Here is a 23,046-nt window from a genome sequence, read left to right as displayed (position 1 = left end):
ATGAGATATGGAGGGTGTTTCTTATGAAAAGAAGTTGAGATGATTGGGCCTTAACTGATTGGAATAATAGAAAATGAGAGGCCACCTTATTGAAACATACAAACTTAAGTGGAAAAGTAAATTGTGCCATGCGTTCATTGAACGGCAACAAAGTGAACTAGGCACTAAGATGAAATGTGAAATATAATTGCAGGAAGTATAAAGTTGTTCAAATTAGTTGTAAAAATAGGAAAATGGAATAAATTTTAAAAGATGTGAAACACGCAAATATTGATGTTCAGAGATATTTGTGTTTGCTCATATAAAGAATGCAGCAAGTTACAGCAATCAGTTAACAAGACAAATTGCATGTTGAGCCTTATTACAAGGGGTTTGGTGTACAGGAATAATGAAGTATTGCTACAATTATACTCGGCTTTGTCAAGACCAGTTTGGGAAACTGTGTGCAGTTTTTGTCCCCATTTTTAAGGTAGAATGTACTTGCATTAGAAGTAATACAGCAAATGTTCATTAAATAAGTCCCTGGGGTATATGCATTGTCCTATGATAAGAGATCACAAATGGCCTATATTCTTTGAGATTTAGATGAATGAAAGGCAATTTCAGAATTCTGAGGGGAATTAATAGGATAGGTTTCTAAAGTTTGTTTCTGGTGAGCAAGGATCTGGAAGATGGCAGTGATGGGTTGGGTAGTGGAATGATGGGGACCTGAAGAACTGTGAAGTTGAAACCCAAGATCAGCCATGATCATATTGAGTAGCAGAAGAAACAGAACAGGCCATCTGGTCTAGCTTGTTGTTATTTCATGTATTGTTGTGGTCCTTTCCATGTATTGTTTAACTGCTATACACAGATTTGTTGTGACACAATTGATCTTCAAGTTTCCTATGGGTAACAAATTCCATTATTTCAGAAGACAAATCGGAACCATGTATCTGTTTGTACAAACTTTCTGAATATCTGGACCTTACCTGCCTGCTATGAGGGTAATGGCAAATTCCCAAGTGTCCACTGAATTTCTCAAAACAATTAAAGGTGCCTTTTAGATATCTTTGTTTCTCTCTTTCAGCATTTTGAAGAAAGTACAAATAGATCTTGGGGAATTGCTTTTTTAAACCATTCCACATATCTAGGACTTTAATCTCATTTGTATTAAAATTCTGATATAGTGCTATTTTTATACTTGCTTTTAACTGTCTTACCTGAATACTTGGTCAAAGTTCAAAAGGACAGGCTTAACCCTGAGTTTTCAGAAAGATAATTTAAATTTGTTCCCAACATCTTTCCAGGCAATTTTGGTGACTTGAACCTATGACAACTCATGAATACTTTGTCTTATTGCAGTTGACTGAACTTGACTCTAATAAATAAGGTTGAAAGTTGTTTAAAAATAATTTAGTTGTGCAAAATGTCGACAATAAGAAAATGGCCCAAGCTGTCAATGTACTTTCAAGAAAAGCTGAAATAAAATCTAAATGAAAGAAGGGCAATTTTTAAAAATAACCTTGAAATCATACTTTATAATTCTGTGACTGAGTTGAAACCTAATGAAATATTGAATATTTGGGAACGTCACACTTTCATTGTCAATAAATATTCTAAATCAAGGATTGTCTTAACCAGTAAAGTGAGAACAGCCACAAAGCTTTTAAAACAAGTTTATGCAGATAATTTTTAAATGGGCATGTTATTTTTGTATTCATTCCGTTTTGTTCTGTAAATAATGCTGTGCTGGCAGGTTGATGTTTTATTCATGAGGCTATTATGTGTGTCAGAGAGGCACTGAACCCATCCTCTGAGAGAATTATGATGAAGTTTTTGTCAAACTCATGGCGTATCCTAGTGGAACCCTTTTGTTAGGATAATGAGGAGACTGTGAGGAAAATCTTAAATACAGCCAGCTTAAGTGGTCCAAATAGCTTACTTTTAAAATCCATAGTCAATTGTTCTGAAAGAGACAATGTACCAATAGCATTTAAGATTTCTTTAACCTGCAAATGTACGTTGCACTATATTTATTCCAGCGATGCAATGTGAAGTAATTTATTTTTATTTTGTTTTCGCATTTTCTTCTGAAATGAACTCTCAGTATTTTTTAAATGATGCATGGACATTTTAGAAGTTTTGTCCTTATTAATTGAGTCAAGAGTCATGAGCAATCTGAAGTTCATAGCTGAAGTAATAATTCAACTATTTGTTCACTGACAAAGCACATCCTTCTCAATAGTTGTCATGATTAGAATTGGAACTTAATTTTCACTTTTTCTCACCATCAAACCCATTCCCAAATTGAATGCAGCATGAATTACCTGCAGAAAATTCGGAAAGGGATCATGCTGTAAGGTTGAGTGGAACAGGGGTTGATGGGAAGGTTGAGAGCAGTAACAAATTAAAAATACTGTATATGAACGCACGAACCATTAGAATTAAGATGGATAAGCTTGAGGCTGTTTTGGAAATTGGCAGTTATGATGTTGTGGGGATAACTGAGACGTAGCTTCAAATGGACAGGGCCTGGGAAATGAATATTCAAGGCTACACGAGCTATCGTAAGGACAGACCGACGGGCAGAGGGGGTGGAGTGGCCTTGTTGGTAAGAGAGGATATTCAGTCCCTTGCGCGGGGGGACCTAGAGTCAGGGGATGTAGAGTCCGTGTGGATAGAGCTGCGAAATACTAAGGGTAAAAAGACCCTCTTGGGAGTCATCTACAGGCCCCCAAACAGTAGTCTGGATGTCAGATGTAAGTTGAATCAGGAGCTGATGTTACAACAGTTGTTATGGGGGATTTTAACATGCAGGTAGACTGGGAGAATCAGGATGGTATTGGACCTCAAGAAAGAGACTTTGTGGAGTGCCTCAGAGATGGATTCGTAGAGCAGCTGGTGCTGGAGCCGACCAGGGAGAAGGCAATTCTGGATCTAGTATTGTGTAATGAACCAGAATTGGTCAGAGACCTCGAAGTGAAGGAGCCATTGGGAAGTAGAAACCATAATACATTAAGTTTCAATCTGCAATTTGAGAGGGAGAGGGTACAGTCTGAAGTGACAGTACTTTTGTTGAATAAAGGGAACTATGGAGCTATGAGGGAGGAGCTGGCCAAAGTTCAATGGTGCAATACCTTAGCAGGGATGACCATGGTGGAACAATGGCGGATATTCCTGTGTATAATGCAGAAGTTGCAGGATCAATTCATTCCTAAAAGGAAGAAAGATCCCAGGAGGAGGAATGGGCAGCCGTAGCTGACAAGGGAAGTTAAGAAACATATAAAGTTAAAAGAGAAAAAGTATAACATAGCAAAGATAAGTGGAAAAAACAGAGGACTAGGAAGCTTTTAAAGAACAACAGAGAATTACTAAGAAGGAAATACGCAGAGGAAAAATGAGGTACAAACGTAAACTGGCCAATAATATAAAGGAGGATAGTAAAAGCTTTTTCAAGTATGTGCAAGGCAAAAAAATGGTTTGGACTAAAATTGGGCCCTTGTGGACAAAAACAGGGGAATATATTACAGGGAATAAAGAAATGGCAGAAGAATTAAATGGGTACTTCAGATCTGTGTTCACTGGGGAAGACACGAGCAATCTCCTTGAGTTTACTGTGACTAAAGGACCTGAACTTAAGGGTACCTGTGTTTGCCAGGATTTGGTGTTTGAGAGACTGTTAGGTCTGAAGGTTGATAAGTCCCCGGGGCCTGATGGTCTACATCCCAGGGTACTGAAGGAGGTGGCGCGGGAAATCATGGATGCATTGGTGATTATTTTCTAGAATTCGATAGATTCGGGATCGGTACCTGAGGATTGGAGAGTGGCTAATGTTATATCACTTTTTAAGAAAGGTGGGAGAGAGAAAGCAGGAAATTATAGACGAGTTAGTCTGACCTCAGTGGTGGGAAAGCTGCTGGAGTCTATTATAAAGGATGAGATTATGGCACATCTGGATAGTAGTAACAGGATAGGACAGAGTCAGCATGGATTTATGAAGGGGAAATCATGCTTGACTAATCTTCTGGAGTTTTTTTGAGGATGTAACTCTGAAAATGGACGAGGGAGATCCAGTAGATGTAGTGTACCTGGACTTTCAGAAAGCTTTTGATAAAGTTCCACACAGGAGGTTAGTGAGTAAACTTAGGGCGCATGATATTGGAGGCAAAGTACTAACTTGGATTGAAAGTTGGTTGGCTGATAGGAAACAAAGGGTAGTGATAAACAGCTCCATTTCGGAATGGCAGGCAGTGACCAGTGGGGTACCGCAAGGATCGTGATGGGACCGTAGCTTTTTACAATATATGTTAATGATATAGAAGATGGTATCAGCAATAACATTAGCAAATTTGTTGATGATACAAAGCTGGGTGGCAGGGTGAAATGTGATGAGGATGTTAGGAGATTACAGGGTGACCTGGACAAGTTAGGTGAGTGGACAGATGCATGGCAGATGCAGTTTAATGTGGATAAATGTATGGTTATCTACTTTGGTGGCAAGAAAAGGAAGGCAGATTACGACCTCAATGGAATTAATTTAGGTAAAGGGGCAGTACAGAGAGATCTGGGTGTTCTTGTACACCAGTCAATGAAGGCAAGCATGCAGGTACAGCAGGTAGTGAAGAAGGCTAATAGCATGCTGGCCTTCATAACAAGAGGGATTGAGTATAGAAGCAAAGAGGTGCTTCTGCAGCTGTACAGGGCCCTGGTGAGACCACACCTGGAGTACTGTGTGCAGTTCTGGTCTCCAAATTTGAGGAAAGACATTCTGGCTATTGAGGGAGTGCAGTGTAGGTTCAAGAAGTCAATTCCTGGAATGGAGGGATTACCTTACACTGAAAGACTGAAGCGACTGGACTTGTATACCCTTGAGTTTAGAAGACTGAGAGGGGATATGATTGAGACATATAAGATTATGAAAGGATTGGACACTCTGGCAGTAGGAAACATGTTTCCGCTGATGGGTGAGTGCCGAACCAGAGGACACAGCTTAAAAATATGGGGTAGACCATTTAGGACAGAGATGAGGAGAAACTTCTTCACCCAGAGAATGTTGGCTGTGTGGAATGCTCTGCCCCAGAGGGCAGTGGAGGCCCAGTCACTGGATTCATTTAAGAAAGAGTTGGATAGAGCTCTCAAAGATAGTGGAATCAAGGGTTATGGAGATAAGGCAGGAAGCGGATACTGATTAGGAATGATCAGCCATGATCATATTGAATGGTGGTGCAGGCTCAAAGGGCTGAATGGCCTACTCCTGCACCTATTGTCTATTGTCTATTGGTCTTCTATACCAGCTCCCAAATACATACATAACTTGAATCTTATATCTGCACTTTTCATGGTACAGTATGACATTTACGTTTTGACAAATTTTCCATGATTTTGCTGAATAATTTGAGACAACATTTTATCATGTGATCATAAATATTCTATCGGGGCTATTGAACAATTGCAGGCTCATAAATTGTCTCAATAAAGATAACTGGACAGGAGATGTGCCATGATTACAGAACATGGGACCTCCTGCACACATGTGTGATCCAACTAAACACGTACATGGTTTGAAGCAATTCAGCTTAGAGTTTATAGACTAGAGCTTGAGATGTAGACATTGAGGCACTTAACATTGATATGCAGAGGGATCTGGATGTGCAGGTCCACAGATCACTGAAGATGGCAGCATAGGTAGATAAGGTAGTAAAAAAGGGCTATGGCATGCTTGCCTTCATTGAAAGGGACAATGAGTATAACAATAGGCAAGTTATGCTGCAGCTTCATAGAATTTAGGCCACACTTGGAATATTGCACACAGTTCTGGTCTCCACACTACCAGAAGGATGTGGATGCTTTGGAGAGGGTACAGAAAGTTTTTACCAGGATATTGCCCGGTATGGGGATTTTAGCTATAAAGGAAAATTGGATAAACTGAGTTTGTTTTCACTGGAATGCAAGAGGTGAGGGGTGACCTGATGGAAGTTCAGAAGTTTGTGAATTTGTGGTTCACTGCCATAAGTACTGAGAAAGTGGGGGCTGTGGTCTATACCTGAACCATGCTGAGGTTAGTGTTTTAGTGGACCTCATAAATAGTCAAAGAGAACATTTTAGACAAATAGTGGTTGTGGGGGAGGAACACATTTGGGAGAAGATGGTGACTCAAAAGAAAAGGCAAGGCAAGAGAGAAATAATTTATATGGGAAATGAAAACCAGAAGGGACAGAGTATGCAAATCTCACATCAGCCATAATCAAATGGCAGAGTAAACTCAATGGACCAAATTATCTAATTCTGTTCATATATCTTATGGTCTTGTGGATCTAAATTGAAAACGCGAATTAAACAGATAAATCTATATGCTATGAAAATAATTAAAGAATCTGAATGCACATATCATTCACGACAAAACAGATGAACTAATAGCACCAATACAACAATTAAATATGATTGGATAGCCATTTAAAGCCTTGGCTGCAGGAGTACATAAACTGGGACCTGAAAGGACAAGGGTACATAACATTCTGGAAAGAATGGGAGCTAAGAAAGAAAGTGAGATTCTCTTAATTAATGATAACATTATCATAATAGAAAGGTGTGATCTAAGTGCAAGAAACCAGACAATAATGGCAGTTTGTGTGGAGATGAGAAATGATACAGGCAAGAAGTCACTTAGAGCACTGAACTTTAGTCACAGGCCCTGAACTTTAAGATAAGGTATAAAAGCAAGAAATATTAGGAACTTGTCAGAAAAATACAGTGATATTCCTGCAGGATTTTAATCTGCTGATTATCTGTAAAATCCAAATAGGCAAAAATAATTGAGATGAAGATTCATAGAGTTTTTCTGAGTTATTTTCTTAGAATAAAACCCTCTGGATCTAATCAGAGAGTAGTTTATACTAAATATCATATAGTATGATGAAATAGTATGAATTAATTACTTCATAGTGAAGGCACACCTAGGTAACAGTGACCGTAATATGACTGAATTTTTGTATTCAGTTTGAAGGAAGGAGGACCGGGTCCAACACTAACATTTCAAACTTTAATAAGGGAACTTATGAAGGCAAGAAAGCGAAAGCAGCGAAAGTGAATTTACAAGTTAGGTTCAGGGGTAGTTCAGCAGAGATGCAATGCAGAATATTTAAGGGAATGTTTCAGAAAATGCAGGATAGATGCATTTAAATAAGAAAGAAAAATTACAAGGCAAGGGCCCACCATACATGGTTAAATAGAAAAGTTAATGGTAGTATTAAATTGAAGAAAAAGTATATGATTGCACACAGAAGGGTGACAGGTTAGAAGATCAAACAGAATGTAAAAAAATATTACAATATTAGTGATGGATAAAAAAGCAGAAGAAAAATTATTCTATAAATATGAAAACAGATAATAAGAATTAAGATAGAGGTTTTAAAAAGAGAAGATTGAACAAAGTAGGCATTGATCCAATAGAAAGTAAGTCTCAGTAATTATAATGGAAAATGAGGAAATGGCAGATGAATTGAAGAGGTATCTCACAATAGTCTTCAGAATAGAGGATATATGGCATCCCAGAAATAATGTCAATCAAAAAAGGAAGAGAAGGGAGGAATTCAAGAAAATATCACTTACCAGGGAAATGGCATTGAATAAATTGTTAGAGATGTGGACTGATAACACTGACATCTACCCAAAAACATGGAAATTTGTCATATGTAACTCAGCCAATTACCACTTTATCAGTCTAATCTTGAACATTAGTTTCATTGAAAGAAGATAGTATGATCAAGTAGCACTTGCTTACTGGGCTACTCAATGCCTGATGTCATTACAACCTTGGTTTAACCATCAACAAAATAACTGAGCTCTAGAAATGGTGTTAGCACGACTGCGCCCTTGACATCAAGGCCCCATTTGAATGAGTGTGACACCAAGGAGACTAGTAAACCACAATCATTGGCAATTTGGCAAAAACTCTCTACTCTTTGAAATCATAGTGAGCACAAAGGAGGTGACTTATCTCAGCTCCGAGATATCTCTGGATGAGTTCCTCAGGATAATGTCCTCAGTCCAGTTATCTTCAGTTACTCCATCAATGACCTTCCCTCAATCCTAAGGTTGAAAGGGGGAATGTTCAGCAATGATAGCACAATGTGCAGCATCATTCACAACACCTCAAGTACTGAAGATATTAATGTGGCCTGGTGTTGTCGTCTCTGCTGCCGGCATTAGGAGGAAGTCTCTCCACTGCAGCAGTCTATCCAGCAGGAGTTCCAGCTTCCTGTCTGTATAGTGGGGCACCAATTTCCCTCAGTCTGCTACAAGTGGGACAAATGTCAGGAGCTGTGCAGGGCAGCTGTGGACTGTTGCTGCTTGCCTGGGTGCACAATGGCTTTTAAGGAGCATGAACACATAGAAAATAGGAGCAATAGAAGGCCATTCAGTCCTTCAAGCTTGCTCTGCCACTCATCGTATAATCATAGCTGATCGTCCAATTCAGTACCCTCTTCCAGTTTTCACCCTATGGCCATTGATCCCTTTAACTCCAAAACTTACATCTAACTTCTTCTTAAAAACCTTCGATGATTTGACCTCAACCACTTGTTGCGGCAAAAACTTCCATAAGCTTACCACGCTCTGAGTGAAGAAAGTCCTCTTCATCTCAGATCTAAATGGCCTATCCTATATCCTTAGCCTGTGACCCCTGGTTCTGCATTCCCCAGTCATCAAGAACAATTCCCCTTGTTAGAATTCTATAAGTTTCTGTGAGATTACTCTTTATTCTTCTCAACTCCAGTGAAGATATTTGTGACCCATCCAGTCTCTCTTCAAATGTCAACTCTCCCATCCCAGAAAACTGTCTGGTACACCTTAGCTGCACTCCCTCCATAGACAGACATCTTTCCTCAAATAAGGAGGCCAAAACTGCACATTGCTCTCCAGATGTGGTCTCACTAATGCCCTATACGATCTCAGCCAGATATCCCTGCTCCTGTACTCAAATCGTCTTGCTATGAAAGACAACATACTGTTCGTCTTTTTTCAATTCCTGCTGCACCTGCACCCAGTGAATAGTATATCAGAAAACTCAGTTCGCATTGCAACTCCCCCATCCCAACCTGTCATCATTCAGTTACCAAAGCCTCAATTTTATCTATTTTCTACTTCGTCCACCATGTATGCTCTTGTCTCTGGAAGAACCTTAAAAAATGGCACACTGTTTAAAGAAAAGAGATTGTGCATTTTAAAAAAAAGAAATATGCAAGTATTTTATTCTCACAGTGTGTTGTCAGACCTTGGAAATATCTTCCTCAAAAGGCAATGCAAATATAGACCTTGAATGCTTTTATTTCAGAGATAGATAGATTTTTGATCAGCAGGAGGCTAATAGGGGTCACTTATTGGGGTATTCAGGAATATGGAGGAGTCATCTTAACCATAATCCTATTCAATGGTGGAGGAATGTTGAACAACAAGTGGCCTATTCCTGTTCCTGTTCCTATGAAACAGAAGGCTACCAGCCTGATAATAATACCTCGATTGATGACCATCCTCCTTGACCGATGGTTGGTCAATCATCCCTTGTCCCACGTCCACCATATGGGTATGTGGGTTAAGTGATGTTTGAGATTTTGAAAATGTAATACTATTACCGAACTTAGCCACCTGTCTTTGGCATTAAAATTTATTCCATCCTTTGCCCTTACCTAACATCCAACCTAAAGCTGGTGACCTCTGGCAGTATAAGTACCACACTGTGTTTGCAAACAAATTCAAGAGGTATCTGGCTCAGCAAAATCTTCTGTGACAGAAGTTGCCTCATTGCCGGGGTATAAATCTTGCTTTGCACCCAATACAGTAGGAATCCCATCAATTCAGAAAACCTAGACAACCTACGCTGAGATGACCCAAACTCATCTGTCTTAGCACTCTCATTTTTTATCGAAACCACAAATGTCTTTCTACCATTTTGGTTAAGATTCAATGTGAGACTACAGAAGTGACACATTTTATCTTTTATATAAGAAATAATTCAAAAGACTACGACCAACCAGAGATCACTGGCAATGTTATGACCTTTATGACCTTTCATCGACATAACATAGGCTGCATTTGGACTCATTACTTTTCCTCATGCCTATTTCTGTAGGATTTCTTAGCTCATACAGAAGAAACATCCCTATTAAAGTGCAGGAAATAAAATGAGGTCAGCTTTAAATCTGCAAAGAAATAGAGCTTTGATTTTCTATTAATAGTGCATGAACAGGCTATAATCATTTAAAGACATTACAAGCTGTGTCACACAAAATAGGCAGAATATAGCCATCTTTCATGTGGTTCTAACCACATGATTTATCACAAACCTAAAAATTTTCAATGCATGGAACCATTGTGGAAGTGGCAATCAAAGATTAACAAGCAGAATGTATTAACCAGGTGTAAGCATTGTCAAAATTGATGGCCTCCATAAATAGTCTAGTTATGATCTAGAGGTAGCATCAGAGTAATATTGCTTAAGTTATTGTCACAGATATTTAATATGTTCATGTCCATTTCATTTCTATTCCTTGTGAAATAAATTACTCTTTTCTTAATATATGACAACACCCTGAGTGAAACAGTGTTATAAAGACTACTTCTAAGAATTTGTGTCCCAGCTCGGCGAACAGAACCACAACAATGAGCACCCGAGCTACAGATCTTCTCCCAAACTTTGAACTATTTCTAATTTCTTTTGGATTGTGGACTAAAAATGAGAATAACTACTGGCTGAATTCTACTGGAAATTAGTTAAGTGTAAATTTTGGCAAGGTTCATTGATGGTACCCCTCTCTGTAAAGCCTAGCTAGATTTCTTATGCTATTTCTGAAAACCTCTTCATTAACCATGAATCATGCCCCAAGGGCTGACAGAGGAAGATTGCCAACAGGACCTGGCAAAGAGAGTTCTTCGTTGTCCCATTATTTTAACATGTTTCAGATGTTGCAAAATGAGATGAAGAGTTTTGTGGCCAGGAAGTAGACTCCTCACAGGAGCTCATGTCTAAGATGTATGAAGAGCATTATGCAACCACAAGTGTCTTGCATTTATATTGTCTTGAATGTCTGATTAATGCTATTACTTTCTGAAGATCTTCATGTCACATGAAAGTGGTGCCTCCTCCCAGACAGGCTTGAACTCTTATCTCAGCGACTTCATTGTGGTAGTCCCAGCTAACTTCATCTTCATTTTGAATTTGCTGTTAGGATCACGGTGGAAGGAAACAATGGTCACACTTTACAGAATAGATCACATAATCAGCCTTTCAGTCCAGTTAATCCCCCAATTCTATGTATTCCCTTCTTAATGGTTCTCCTGTAGACCACAACAACTTTGATCTTGTCAATGTTCTCACCCATCTCATTTATTTAACTCTAAATCTCCGTACTGTACTCCAAATGTGAGGGTCGGTGTGGACTGGTTGGGCCGAAGGGCCTGTTTCCACACTGTAGGGAATATAATCTAATTTACTCTCTGAGCCCTAGGAACATCGTAACAGACCTAATAATGCACTGAACACCTTCAAAGTCAGAAAAGTTCTGGCTATCACTAACCACCCTACAACCCCAGGCAACCATATTAACTGTTTGCAATCTATGCTCTATCACCTCCACAATTAAATGTGGAGTTGAACCCCCGCTTCACAATTCTTATCCTCTCCAAAGCCCAGCTTGCTGCCTCCAATCACCACTACTGAATACCCTAGTTTTCCTCCCACAACAGTGGCCCCTGATATTCCAGTCTTGTTGTGGTTCTGTTCGCCGAGCTGGGAGTTTTTGTTGCAAATGTTTCGTCTCCTTTCTAGGTGACATCTTCAGTGCTTGGGAGCCTCCTGTGAAGCGCTTCTGTGCTGATTCCTCCAGCATTTATACTGGTTTGAATCTGCCGCTTCCAGTTGTCAGTTGCTGTCTGCTGCAGTGGCCGGTATCTCAGGTCTAGGTCGATGTGTCTGTTGATAGAATTTGTGGATGAGTGCCATGCCTCTAGGAATTCCCTGGCTGTTCTCTGTTTGGCCTGCCCTATAATAGTGGTGTTGTCCCAATCGAATTCATGTTGTTTGTCGTCTGAGTGTATGGCTATTAGGGATAGCTGGTCGTGTCGTTTCGTGGCCAGTTGGTGGTCATGGATGCGGGTTGTTAGCTGTCTTCCTGTTTGTTCTATGTCCTACGAGCACCCGAGCTACAAATCTTCTCACAAACTTTGAATACAAGTCTTGGTTTTTACCAGATGGACTCCTGGATCAAGAGTCCATTGCCCAACCACTTGACCAATGTGGATGGACAGCCCACCTAATGAATGACCAGACATTTGACTGATTTCTGAGCAGCTTCCCAACTGACTCACCACAACACTCCAGTCTAGTAACACTGGACCTGCATGACCGACCATTGCCTAGTAAGACATGTTGCACACAGATAACAAGGAACATGTATGCATCATCCATCCATGTTCAGGCTCAGCATGTGCAACAACTTGGTGAAGGTGCCATGCTGGCTAGGTAACTACTCAGAAGGGAGAGGTTGCCACTCAACAACATCTTACTAACCCTGAACCCATACCAAATGCTCAGCCTTACACTGCATCCGGTACTGACCATTAAACTGTTGTGCAGCTCACAGAGGAATCTTGGAAATTGGATGGCATGTGGTATCCATTCAGCCATAACTGGCTTATTGTGGTGTTTGCTCCTCACTTCCACATCTTTGAGATACCAATATTCAAATCCACATGAAAAAATGTAAAAGGCCTTGACATGCTGTCTATATGTAGTCTAAGTTCCAGAATCATATAGAAACGTCAGGAGGATGACTACTTTATGCACAAAGATCTTGGTGTCAACACAGATGTCATATAACATAGAACACAGTACACAGAACAATACAGCGCAGAATAAGTCCTTTGGCCCTCGATGTTGCGCTGACTTATGAACTATTCTCAGCTCGTCCCCCTACACTATCCCATCATTATCCATGTGCTCATCCAAGGATTGTTTAAATCTCCCTAATGTGGCTGAGTTAACTACATCAGCAGGTAGGGCATTCCACGCTCATACCACTCTCTGAATAAAGGACCTGCCTCTGACATGTGTCTTAAATCTATCACCCCTCAATTTGTAGTTATGCCCCCTCATACAAGCTGATGTCATCATCATAGGAAAACGAATTTCACTGTCTACCCTATCAGCAGTGGTTAGCACTGCTGCCTCACAGCGCCTGTAGACCCGGGTTCAATTCCCGACTCAGGCGACTGACTGTGTGGAGTTTGCACGTTCTCCCCGTGTCTGCGTGGGTTTCCTCCGAGTGCTCCGGTTTCCTCCCACAGTCACAAAGATGTGCGGGCCAGGTGAATTGGCCAAGCTAAATTGCCCGTAGTGTTAGGTAAGGGGTAAATGTAGGGGTATGGGTGGGTTGCGCTTCGGCGGGTCGGTGTGGACTTGTTGGGCCGAAGGGCCTGTTTCCACACTGTAAGTCTAAGTCTAATCTAATCTAATCCTCTGATCATCTTGTATGTCTCTATAAAATCCCTCTTAGCCTGCTTCTTTTCAATGAGAACTGACTCAATTTTCTCAGCCTTTCCTCATAAGACCTTCTCTCCAGACTAAGCATCATTCTCATAAATCTCCTCTGTACATTTTCCAATGCTCCCACATCCTTCCCGAAATATGGCAACCAGAACTGTACACAATATTCCAAGTGTGGCCGCACGAACGTTTTGTATAGTTGCAGCATAATATTGCGGCTTTGGAACTCAATCCCTCTACAAGTGAAACTTAACACACTGTATGCCTTCTTTACAGCACTATCAACTTGGGTGGCAACATTCAGGGATCTATGTACATGGATTCCAAGATCCCTCTGCATATCCACACTACCAAGAATCTTTCCATTGACCCAGTACTCTGCCTTCCCGTTATTCTTCCAAAGTATATCACCTCACATTTAGCTGCATGGAACTCTATTTATCACCTCTTAGCCCAATCCTGCAGTTTATCTAAGTTCCCCTGCAGTCTGTAACATTCTTCTCAACTATCCACAACATACTTCCCCCTCTTTTACCACCTTGACTGTTCTTTAGTGGCATCTGCAAACTTACTAATCCATCCACCTATGCCTGCATCTAGGTCAATTATAAAAAATGACAAACAATAGTGGTCCGAAAACAGATCATTCTGCCACATCACTAGTAACATGACTCCAGGCTAAATATTTTCCATCAACCATCACTCACTGCTTTCTTTCAGAAAGCCAGTTTCTAATCCAAATTGCTAAATTACCCTCAATCCCATGCCTCTGCACTTTCTCCAACAGCCTACTATGTGGAACCTTATCAAAGGCTTTACTGAAGTCCATGTATATCACGTCAACTGCCCTACATTCATCTACATGTTTGGTCACCTTTTCAAAAAACTCTATGAGATTTGTGAGACATGACCTGCTCTTGACGAAACCATGTTGACTATCTGAAATCAAATTATTGCTTGCTAGATGGTTTTAAATCTCATCTCTTATAATCCTTTCCAAAACCTTTCCTACAACAGAAGTAAGGTTCACTGCTCTATAATTACCGGGGTCATCTCTACTGCTCTTCTTGAACAAGGGCACAACATTTGCAATCCTCCAGTCCTCTGGTACTTAACTTGTAGAAAATGATGACTCAAATATCAAAGCCAAAGGCTCTGCTATCTCCTCCCTTCTTCCCAGAGAATCCTCGGATAGATCCCATCCGGCCCAGGGGACTTGTCTACTTTCACTCCTTCTAGAATTGATAACACTTCTTCGTAACTAACTTCGATCCTTTCTAGTCTAATATCTCGTACCTCATTCTTCTCCTCTACAATACTCTCCTTTTCCTGAGTGAAAATTGATGAGAAATGTTCATTTAGCACCTCTCCGATCTCCACAGAGTCCACACTCAACTTCCCACTTCTATCTTTGACTAGCCCCATTCCTACCCTAGTTATCCTCTTATTCCTCACATGCCTATAGAAAACTTCCTTTATTGCATTTGCTAAAAACTGCTTGTGTCCTCTCTTTGTTCTTCTTAACTCTCTCTTTAAATCCTTCCTAGCTGATCTGTCACTCTCTATCACCTCATCTGAACCATCTTGCCTCATAAACACATAAGCCTCCTTCTGCTTAACAAGAGATGCAATTTCTGTAGTAAACCATGGTTCCCTTACCTTATCACTTCCTCCCTGCCTGACTGGGATATATCTATCAAGGACACACAATATCTGTTCCTTAAATCAGCTCCACATTTCCATTGTCTGCATCCCCCACATTTTGCTAACCCATTCTATGCATCTAATTCTTGCCTAATCGCATTACAATTGCCTTTGCCCCATTGATAACTCTTGACCTGTGGCATGTACCTATCCCTTTCCATCACTAAACTAACCATAACTGAATTATGGTCACTGTCTCCAAAGTGATCACCTACAACTAAATCAAACACCTGGCCTGGTCATTACCAAGCACCAGATCCAGTGTGGCCTCCCCTCTTGTCGGCCGTTCAACAACTGTGTCAGGAAACTCTCCTGTACACTTGAACAAAAACTAATCTATCTGTCGTACTGGTGTTATAGCAGTCAATGTTGGGGAAGTTAGATTCCCCATAATGGCCACCCTGTTCCTTTCACTCCTTCTCAGAATAATTTTGTCAATTCTCTCTTCCACCTCCCTGGAACTCTGTGGAGGCCTATAAAAAACTCAAAGCAGTGTGACCTCTCCTCTCCTCTTTCTAACCTCAGCCCATGCTACCTTAGTTGACAAGTCCTCGCCAAAAGTTCTTTCAGTCACTGTTATAACATCCTTGCCTAACAAGGCCACACCTACCCCTCTTTTACCACCTTGACTGTTCTTAATAAAAGATCTATACCCTGGACCCTGCAACATTCATTCCTCACCCTGCTCTATCCATGTCTTATCGATGTCACGGTCATCAAAGTCTCTCATCTTTAGGCATCCAAAGGCAGCACTCACAAATCAGGTGCATCTTTGGATCTCCAAATTTATGACATGAGAAGTAAGGATAGAAGAAATTTCTCCAGATAAGAGAAATGTTCCACATTTGAGAGGATCTTAATGGAGGAATGGATCCGAACATGCCCTAGGACAAGTTGTAAAGGACTTGAGCCTGAGGTTGGAGCTGAGACCAATTCCCAGAAGGCATTAAGCGAGGCTTGAAGATTCTCTTCTGAAAGAGTGGAGATGACATTGTCAGCTACATATTGAAGTTCCAAGTGTGAAGGTAGTGTTGTTTTCTTCTTGGAGTTAAACCATTTGAGGTTGAAAGTTTTCCAGTCTGTACTGTAACCAGTGACCACACCACTGAGAAGCTTATTCTTGAGATGAGGAAGGAGATGATCAAGATGAAGAAAAGATTGGTGGCAATGACACATTCCTGCTTAGGAGGAAGTGACAGCCTAGTGATATTATGGCTGGACTCTTAATCCAGAGACCCAGTTAATATGCTGGGGACCTGAGTTTGAATCCTGCCATGGTAGATGGTGTAATTTGAATTCATCAACAACCTGAAAATAAGACTGCAATGACTGTGAACCCATTCCTAATTGTTGGAAAATCGCTGGAAAAACCCAAATAGTTCACTAACATCATTAAAGGAAGGAAACTGCCATCCTTACCTGGTCTGGCCTACGTGTGACTCCAGACCCACAGCAATGTGATTGACTCTTAACTGCCTGCCGGGCAATTAAGGACAGGTAATAAATGTTTGCTTAGCCAATAATGTCCTCATCCTGTGAATGAATTAAAATAATCATGTCTTGACCTCAGAGAATTCTGACTTATTACCCATTGGTAAGGACCATTGCCAACATCTTAGCACGAGGAGATGGAGAATGTTGAACTTCACTGAGCAGCAGACTTTTGACAGAATCTTCCAATTGAATGAATCAAGAGCCTTGGTCAGATCAATGAAGGCCATGAAGAGTAGTTGGTGACATTCCTGGCACTTCTCTTGGTGTTGCCAAGCAGTCAAAGTCATGTCCATAGTTCCATCATTTGGTCGGAGGCCACACTGGCTTTCAGGAAGCATTTCCTCAGAGATGGGGAGAAGACACCTACTGTTGGCTTGGACAATGATTTTCCCAACAATGGAGCATAAGGAGACTCCTTTGTCTCCTTTCTGGAAAACAGTGGCAATGACAAAATCCTTGAGATTGGGAGGGATTTCCAGTATTTTAACATTTTTTTTATCTAAAACACAAAAGGACCATTAAAAATGTCTGTTCAGCACGTGATTTTGCCACAAGATCTAAGTTCCAATGTTTTTAAGGATTTCAAAAGATGTATGAAGTACCATATTATATTAAGAAAATGTGTGAAGACCATTATTAGGCCTTTGGTATTATGCAGAGCTAATTGTACATCAATGGTATCATGAATGCTTAACTTTGTGAGATGATTACATTGAAATATTCCTTTCTCTGAAAAGCATATGCTGCAGTTTGAATTCCTGTTGAACCCCTTCTTGGACAAATATCTATATAAGTTCAGGTTTCCATGTGAATGAGAGTTCAAAGCTAAAGAAACACAAATAGAAACCCATTGAAATGTTGAGTTGTTGTTTATATAATCTCTCTTAGATGCTCACAAACTAGCAGGTGATAACAAGTATTCTACCAGCAATAAGTCTTCTTGCTTCCAAAAGAAATAATGGGGAACTAAAGTAAAAATCTTTACAGAAACAAAACACAGTTTTACCAGTTTTAAGCAAATCCTTCAAGCACATCAGATAGAGGAATCTCTGGAATTATTGGTTTTAATCATGGTAGCTACCAGATAGACAGGGGATACCATTGAGGTTTATCTTGCTGGTTATTATCCTACCTGACAAAGGTAGGGTGGGATGAAATGATTGCCAAAGGACTCTGGAAGTTTTACCTTATCATCTACTTGGAGTGCAGAATATATTTAAGGTAATATTTGAATTATGATTAGAGTGGCACTGGAAAAGCACAGCAGGTCAGGCAGCATCCTGATGAAAGACTTTTGCCTGAAACATCGATTTTCCTGCTCCTCGGATGCTGCCTGACCTGCTGTATTTTTCCAGCACCATTCTAATCTAAATTCTAGTTTCCAGCATCTGCAGTCCTCACTTTTGCCTAATATTTAAATTATGTTTGACTTTAGTTTGTTTACTTAGAGCAGTAAAAGACATAAAAAGTGGGGTATTGCTCATTGAGCATCTCCATCGAGTACTTTGCAAATTTATTTCCTCTAGAATATTTTTATGGACAGCATAACAGTAGAGTGTCAAAGTATAATCCATCTGTTATCTATGATCTCGCACTTGGACAAACAAACTCACAAATTATAAGTCAATTTTGGTAATTGTTTCTTCCTTGCTGGTTTATTCTACTTCCATTTCCAGAAGGAGGGAAGAGTTGTTCCCAATTCATGATTGGTATCATCTGGAGCTTTGTACACATGCAAATCTGTAGGAAGATTGTTTTATAGTCAATTTGTAGCCTCCTTAGTATTTTCCGAACAACTCATGAAAACAAGTGCTTGGAAATTGGTGCCGTATTATATAAAAATAAGCATTTACCTGTATTTAAACAGATGTATTGGCTTCTTTGTTTTCTGGAAAGATCTTTTATGGCTTTGTAGCTTTTATGCACATACGTCTGATTAGATTAGATTAATTACAGCGTGGAAAAAGGCCCTTCAGCCCAACAAGTCCACACTGACCCGCTGAAGCACAACCCACCCAGACCCATTTCCCTACATTTATCCCTTCACCTAACACTACGGGCAATTTAGCATGGCCAATTCACCTAACCTGCACATTTTTGGAATTTGGGAGGAAACCGGAGCCCCTGGAGGAAACCCAAACAGACACGGGGAGAATATGCAAACTCCACACAGTCAGTTGGCTGATGTGGGAATTGAACCCGGGTCTCTGATGCTATGAGGCGGCAGTGCTAACTGCTGTGCCACCGTGCCGCCCACATCGTGTCCCTATTTGTAAAAATGTAGCCTGTAATTGTTGCCCTTCAGTTGCCTCTGATGTATGTAAAAATCAATATTTTTTGACTATCTGTTCTTCAGCTAATTTAGTTTAGATTCCCCTTTTGAGGTCTGTAATGTTGCTTGTAGATCTCGCTCTTCACTGTTGTCTTAGCTTTTTGCCCCATGTTACCATTTCCATAAATATTGACATTGAAATAATCTCTCGTGAGTAGTTTCTTCATTCTTACATTCAATGTTATCATCACTGGCAAAATATGAAAACATAAAATGATTAAATTGCATTTTCTCATGTCTATCACTGTATTTCCTGAAGGATGTTCAGCACCATTTTTAGTATGGTTTATAATTATGAATCATATTTTAGCTGCCTCTTTGAATTCTAACCAACAAAACAAGATTAATTCACTGGCCAGGTGGAATACCATTTGTCATAAAGGACATAATTGTTATACAAATGTGAAAACTAAAAATGCTTTCTTTTAAAATATTTTTGTAGTTTATCATTGCACTATTTTATTCTTAATTTTGAAATGAAATGAAATTCAACAACCCCAAGCTCTACTCTCAAAAATAGGATTAAAATGTTTAAGTTTCAAATGGAATATACATGTTTTAATGAAACTATGATTGACTGATAAAAAGAACTGACATTTATACTGTAATGGGGTCAGTTTGCTTGTTTTGGTTAATGGTTAAGTGACTTGTGAGAGTGGTGGGGGTGAGGAATGAAGAGAATGGAGCTTTTGATGAGGGTTGAATATAATGTCTTTAGTCATCCCACTGGCAAATTGGAGAATGGCAACTCCTCCAGTATTTTATGGCAGACCAACATTTGAAGGATTCATACAAGCTGTAGGAGGTAGACCTGTGTGTTGCCAGCATACCTTTGGAGCCAAATGTCTTGATTTTGGATGATATCACCAAATGAATCAGAAAAGTTAAAAAAAGGATGGGCAAGTCTCAATCCGAGAGGGACTGTCGAGAATATAGGTCAGAGGGGAAGCTATTACATGAGATTTTCTGATTAGATAAGTAGAAGTGGAACCACTTGAGACAGTACTACTCAGCTGGGCAATTGAAGAGGAGAGGCATTAGTGAAGAATAGGAGACAGTGAGATCTGCAGATGCTGGAGATCAGAGTTGTGAGTTTGTTGCTGGAAAAGCACAGCAGGTCAGGCAACATCTGAGAAGCTGGGAAATCGACATTTCAGGTGAAGGGCTCTGGCCTGAAACATCAATTTTCCTGCTCCTTGGATGCTGCCTGACCTGTTGTGCTTTTCCAGCAACACACTCATTGGCGAAGAATAGCAAAGTTGAAGATACAAGAAATGCAGAGATTCAAGCATGAGGAGGAGAGATAGTGTCACAGGTCACAGTTAGGATTCACTGTCAAATAATTTTCCTCTTCATTGTTTCCAAAGATATTGGTTCTTAAGAAGTTTGTATTCAAATGGACACTACTTATGAGTCTGCTCAGGTTACTATTATCAGTAATAAGGGCATAACAATCAAAACTTAACATATTCTCTCCCAGTTTCAGCAAGGTCCTCAGGTGGAAGTGTCTGCTCAATGATTCCCTTTCTAATTCAGGAATGCTTAGATTCACTGTCTTCCTGCTTCAGTCATGAGATCGAGAGCACACATCTCAATATCAACATTTTGTTCACAGGAATCAAATTTACGTGAGGTGGAAATTAACAACCAACCAACTCTCCCATTTCTGGATGTGATGGTAGAAAGAACACAGAATGGGGAATGCACAACAAAAGTGTACAGGAATGTCACACTACATAGACAAGATCCTGATCTCCAACAACAACCACCAAAACACACAAGAGAATGTGGGATAGGACCCTGTACAAAAGGGCTACCACACTGTAGGTACTTGATCTGTGAAGAACACTTCTACAAAGTCTTTGCGGATATCCCGCAACTTCATCTGTAGATATCTGGCAGACAAACAACACGATGAGGACATGCCAAGTCCCAACACACTAACCGCTCTACCTTATATAAAAAAAAGTCTCAGAACTGACAGCCTCCAACCACTTGGATTTATGACAGCTCATAAACCGAGAGTCACACTCAAACAACTCACCAGAACAAAAGACCGAATACCCATCATGTGCAGTATAGGCATGGTGTACAAGATTCCATGCAGAGACTGCACAAAACACTATATAGGACAAACAGGCAGATAACTAGTGATCTGCATTCAAGAACAGCAACTAGTCACTAAACAGCATGACCAGCTGACCCTAATATCTACACACACTGACACCATGGACCACAAATTCAATGGGGACATCACAACAAGAATAGGATAAGCCAAACAGAGGACAGCCAGAGAATTCCTAGAAGCATGACCCTCATCCACACACTCAGGTAATAGATCCATTGAGCAGAACCCAAGATACTGATCACTGCAACGAACAACCAGAACCGGCAACCCCGGAAGCAGCAGGAATAAAAACAAATAAATTCCAACTGATGCAGTACAGCAACACTTCACAGGAGGCTCCATATGACCGAGGATGTCACCTAGAAAGGGGACGAGACATCTGCAAACCAACCTCCCAGCTCGCCGAACATCCCCACAACAACTACATGTGTACTTAACAAGGTATAGTCCAAGAATCGAAACAGGAACTGAACTTGTGGTTCAAGGTTTGCTCCTTGAAGTCTTTCTTTCTCTAGTTGCTTGTTTTTTGTTTTAATGGAAGTTTAAAACTCTGTCAATAATAGTAAATTCTGCCATGTCAAATGTAGTAAACATGAGGAATTTTGATCATTGAGAGTTTAGTCAATAAAATAGTTAATCTTAATTGTCTGAGCAGTTGTTTTGCAGATTCGAACTACAGCTCATTTTCGAACTATTGCTCTGAAAACAATAAAATTTAAATCAGGCTTGTTATCTGATTCTGACAGTGCTGTTCGACACAGAAAGAAATGTGATGTAGAGTCAGTAACATAAGGCAATTATTACTGCCATGAACAAGTTTGTATACAAATCTTGACACCAAAATCTGCATTGAATTTACAGCACAGACACAGACAGTCTGACCCAAAAGATATTTACTATCCAAGAATTGGACTCGAGTATCATCTACATATTTGAGGTGAGCTGCCAACACTTGCTGCACTTGTATAGATAACTTGTCCCATGAGAGATGGCATGTTGGTGCTGCCAGTACAGGTTTTTAGTTAAGTTCCATGGGAGGTGGAGTGATCAGGCAATTGAAGAGCTCATTGCAAGGAATGTCAAATCAGCACTGCTGCTCTTCTATACTCTGCCAAACCTTTCTTTAAAAAGTACCTAATGTTCATTATTTGTTGACAGCTTCTTGAGAATCTTGAGCAGGGAACTTGCTCTGCTCATCGCTAATTAATCTTAGAAAAGAATCCATATACCAGTGACAGAGCCTTCATTAACAGATTTAAAGGACCTAACATTAGTTCTTGTAGATCATCTTGAATGTGTCGATAAGACCTGAGCCTTAATTCAGGCTTCTCAAATAGGGTTAAATGATGTATGATGGAAGAAGACTAATGTGGAGCATAAACACTAGCATAGATTCTGATTAGCATAGGTTTATTGTGCTCTCTGAAAAGTCCTGTAATTTACCCAAAACAACAGTAGTATCCTGAAATCTCATAAACCAAAACTTGCCTTCAATTATTCAGCTTAAACTAAGCAGTGAAAGCAAGAGTATTGAATTGCAGAATGCATATCCCAAAATGTTATGTATTGAATTCAGGTTTTTTAGTGATTCAGAGCTATATAATTGAAGGTCTGAAGTTCTTCTTTTATTCTTTCAATTATTAAAGATTAACTCTTCGTACATCAGCTTGTGTCTAAAGTCCTTCAAAATTATTCACTAGTAACGGAGATATCTCCTTCAGGCCAGCTTGATCAAATAAATTGGAATCGACTTTTAGAAACAATAACAGCTTTGCCCCTTATACTGTTCTGATAAGATTTCCAACTATCGTGAAATTGAGTATCATTAAAATCATTTGTACTTCAATGTTAGTATCTTTGCTTTGTATT

This window comes from Hemiscyllium ocellatum, chromosome 12, assembly GCF_020745735.1.
Source record: "Hemiscyllium ocellatum isolate sHemOce1 chromosome 12, sHemOce1.pat.X.cur, whole genome shotgun sequence".
Lineage (NCBI taxonomy): Eukaryota > Metazoa > Chordata > Chondrichthyes > Orectolobiformes > Hemiscylliidae > Hemiscyllium > Hemiscyllium ocellatum.
This window is presented reverse-complemented; position numbering follows the sequence as displayed.